We start from the raw sequence: 4,662 nt of genomic DNA, 5'->3' as shown, positions 1-4,662 counted from the left end.
TAAGTGTGTGTCAAAGCCGTCTTTCACTTAGCTTGTTGGGAACACAAAGTTTCTTTTCAGTTGCAAACTCCACTCCATACATATATATGGGGAGGTACTAGCTCCAACTCGGTTTTACAGTGAAAACTGCAGGAACTTCAAACCGGCACTAGGAAACAGACTGAGAAACCAGAGTAAAAGTTTTTCCTGCAACCCGTTCCCCTTGTGCTAGATGAACGAACGTCTCTCCACATGCTCAGTTCTGAGAGATAAGTGTGTGTGAAAGCCGTCCTTCACCTAGATTGTTGGGAACACAAAGTTTCTTTTCAGTTGCAAACTCCACTCCATACATATATATGGGGTGGTACTAGCTCCAACCAGGTTTTACAGTGAAAACTGAAGGAACTTCAAAACGGCACTAGGAAACAGACTGAGAAACCAGAGTAAAAGTTTCTCCTGCAACCCGTTCCCTTTCTGCTAGATGAACGAACGTCTCTCCACATGCTCAGTTCTGAGAGATAAGTGTGTGTGAAAGCCGTCCTTCACCTAGCTTGTTGGGAACACAAAGTTTCTTTTCAGTTGCAAACTCCACTCCATACATATAATGGGGAGGTACTAGCTCCAACCAGGTTTTACAGTGAAAACTGCAGGAACTTCAAACCGGCACTAGGAAACAGACTGAGAAACCAGAGTAAAAGTTTCTCCTGCAACCTGTTCCCTTTGTGCTACATGAACGAACGTCTCTTCACATGCTCAGTTCTGAGAGATGTGTGTGTGTGAAAGCCGTCCTTCACCTAGCTTTTTGGGAACATAAAGGTTCTTTTCATTGGTAAACTCCACTCCATCAATATATATGGGGAGGTACTATCTCCAAATCGGTTTTACAGTGAAAACTGCAGGAACTTCAAACCGGCACTAGGAAACAGACTGAGAAACCAGAGTAAAAGTTTCTCCTGCAACCCGTTCCCTTTCTGCTAGATGAACGAACGTCTCTCCACATGCTCAGTTCTGAGAGATAAGTGTGTGTGAAAGCCGTCCTTCACCTAGCTTGTTGGGAACACAAAGTTTCTTTTCAGTTGCAAACTCCAATCCATACATATATATGCGGGGGTACTAGCTCCAACCAGGTTTTACAGTGAAAACTGCAGGAAATTCAACCCGGCACTAGGAAACAGACTGAGAAACCAGAGTAAAAGTTTCTCCTGCAACCCGTTCCCTTTGTGCTAGATGAACGAACGTCTCTCCACATGCTCAGTTCTGAGAGATGTGTGTGTGTGAAAGCCGTCCTTCACCTAGCTTGTTGGGAACATAAAGTTTCTTTTCATTTGTAAACTCCAATCCATACATATATATGGGGAGGTACTAGCTCCAACTCGGTTTTACAGTGAAAACTGCAGGAACTTCAAACCGGCACTAGGAAACAGACTGAGAAACCAGAGTAAAAGTTTCTCCTGCAACCCGTTCCGTTTGTGCTAGATGAACGAACGTCTCTCCACATGCTCAGTTCTGAGAGATAAGTGTGTGTGAAAGCCGTCCTTCACCTAGCTTGTTGGGAACACAAAGCTTCTTTTCAGTTGCAAACTCCACTCCATACATATATAAGGGGAGTTACTAGCTCCAAATCGGTTTTATAGTGAAAAGTGCTGGAACTTCAAACCGGCACTAGGAAACAGACTGAGAAACCAGAGTAAAAGTTTCTCCTGCAACCCGTTCCCTTTCTGCTAGATGAACGAACGTCCCTCCACATGCTCAGTTCTGAGAGATAAGTGTGTGTGAAAGCCGTCCTTCACCTAGCTTGTTGGGAACATAAAGTTTCTTTTCATTTGTAAACTCCACTCCATAAATATATATGGGGTGGTACTATCTCCAACTCGGTTTTACACTGAAAACTGCTGGATTTTCAAACCGGCACTAGGAAACAGACTGAGAAACCAGAGAAAAATTTCCCCTGCAACCCGTTCCCTTTGTGCTAGATGAACGAACGCCTCTCCACATGCTCAGTTCTGAGAGATAAGTGTGTGTGAAAGCTGTCCTTCACCTAGCTTGTTGGGAACACAAAGTTTCTTTTCAGTTGCAAACTCCACTCCATACATATATATGGGGAGGTACTAGCACCAAATCGGTTTTACAGTGAAAACTGCAGGAACTTCAAACCGGCACTAGGAAACAGACTGAGAAACCAGAGTAAAAGTTTCTCCTGCAACCTCTTCCCTTTGTGATAAATGAACGAACGTCTCTCCACATGCTCAGTTCTGAGAGATAAGTGTGTGTGAATGCCGTCCTTCACCTAGCTTGTTGGGAACACAAAGCTTCTTTTCAGTTGCAAACTCCACTCCATACATATATAAGGGGAGGTACTAGCTCAAATCGGTTTTACAGTGAAAACTGCAGGAACTTCAAACCGGCACTAGGAAACAGAGTGAGAAACCAGAGTAAAAGTTTCTCCTGCAACCCGTTCCCTTTCTTCTAGATGAACGAGCGTCCCTCCACATGCTCATTTCTGAGAGATAAGTGTGTGTGAAAGCCGTTCTTCACCTAGCTTGTTGGGAACATAAAGTTTCTTTTCATTTGTAAACTCCACTCCATAAATATATATGGGGTGGTACTAGCTCCAACTCGGTTTTACACTGAAAACTGCTGGAACTTCAAACCGGCACTAGGAAACAGACTGAGAAACCAGAGTAAAATTTCTCCTGCAACCCTTTCCCTTTGTGCTAGATGAACGAACGTCTCTCCACATGCTCAGTTCTGAGAGATAAGTGTGTGTGAAAGCTGTCCTTCACCTAGCTTGTTGGGAACACAAAGTTTCTTTTCAGTTGCAAACTCCACTCCATACATATATAAGGGGAGGTACTAGCTCCAAATCGGTTTTACAGTGAAAACTGCAGGAACTTCAAACCGGCACTAGGAAACAGAGTGAGAAACCAGAGTAAAAGTTTCTCCTGCAACCCGTTCCCTTTCTGCTAGATGAACGAACGTCCCTCCACATGCTCATTTCTGAGAGATAAGTGTGTGTGAAAGCCGTTCTTCACCTAGCTTGTTGGGAACATAAAGTTTCTTTTCATTTGTAAACTCCACTCCATAAATATATATGGGGTGGTACTAGCTCCAACTCGGTTTTACACTGAAAACTGCTGGAACTTCAAACCGGCACTAGGAAACAGACTGAGAAACCAGAGTAAAATTTCTCCTGCAACCCTTTCCCTTTGTGCTAGATGAACGAACGTCTCTCCACATGCTCAGTTCTGAGAGATAAGTGTGTGTGAAAGCTGTCCTTCACCTAGCTTGTTGGGAACACAAAGTTTCTTTTCAGTTGCAAACTCCACTCCATACATATATATGGGGAGGTACTAGCTCCAACTCGGTTTTACAGTGAAAACTGCAGGAACTTCAAACCGGCACTAGGAAACAGACTGAGAAACCAGAGTAAAAGTTTGGCCTGCAACCGGTTCCCTTTGTGCTAGATGAACGAACGTCTCTCCACATGCTCAGTTCTGAGAGATAAGTGTGTGTCAAAGCCGTCTTTCACTTAGCTTGTTGGGAACACAAAGTTTCTTTTCAGTTGCAAACTCCACTCCATACATATATATGGGGAGGTACTAGCTCCAACTCGGTTTTACAGTGAAAACTGCAGGAACTTCAAACCGGCACTAGGAAACAGACTGAGAAACCAGAGTAAAAGTTTCTCCTGCAACACGTTCCCCTTGTGCTAGATGAACGAACGTCTCTCCACATGCTCAGTTCTGAGAGATAAGTGTGTGTGAAAGCCGTCCTTCAACTAGCTTGTTGGGAACACAAAGTTTCTTTTCAGTTGCAAACTCCACTCCATACATATATATGGGGTGGTACTAGCTCCAACCAGGTTTTACAGTGAAAACTGCAGGAAATTCAAAACGGCACTAGGAAACAGACTGAGAAACCAGAGTAAAAGTTTCTCCTGCAAACCGTTCCCTTTCTGCTAGATGAACGAACGTCTCTCCACATGCTCAGTTCTGAGAGATAAGTGTGTGTGAAAGCCGTCCTTCACCTAGCTTGTTGGGAACACAAAGTTTCTTTTCAGTTGCAAACTCCACTCCATAAATATACATGGGGAGGTACTAGCTCCAACCAGGTTTTACAGTGAAAACTGCAGGAACTTCAAACCGGCACTAGGAAACAGACTGAGAAACCAGAGTAAAAGTTTCTCCTGCAACCTGTTCCCTTTATGCTAGATGAACGAACGTCTCTTCACATGCTCAGTTCTGAGAGATGTGTGTGTGTTAAAGCCCTCCTTCACCTAGCTTTTTGGGAACATAAAGTTTCTTTTCATTGGTAAACTCCACTCCATAAATATATATGGGGAGGTACTATCTCCAAATCGGTTTTACAGTGAAAACTGCAGGAACTTCAAACCGGCACTAGGAAACAGACTGAGAAACCAGAGTAAAAGTTTCTCCTGCAACCCGTTCCCTTTCTGCTAGATGAACGAACGTCTCTCCACATGCTCAGTTCTGAGAGATAAGTGTGTGTCAAAGCCGACTTTCACTTAGCTTGTTGGGAACACAAAGTTTCTTTTCAGTTGCAAACTCCACTCCATACATATATATGGGGAGGTACTAGCTCCAAATCGGTTTTACAGTGAAAACTGCAGGAACTTCAAACCGGCACTAGGAAACAGACTGATAAACCAGAGTAAAAGTTTCT

The sequence above is a fragment of the Camelus dromedarius genome, unplaced genomic scaffold (assembly GCF_036321535.1).
Source record: "Camelus dromedarius isolate mCamDro1 unplaced genomic scaffold, mCamDro1.pat HAP1_SCAFFOLD_123, whole genome shotgun sequence".
Taxonomy (NCBI): domain Eukaryota; kingdom Metazoa; phylum Chordata; class Mammalia; order Artiodactyla; family Camelidae; genus Camelus; species Camelus dromedarius.
The sequence above is the reverse complement of the archived record's forward strand: the minus strand, read 5'-3'. Positions refer to the sequence as shown.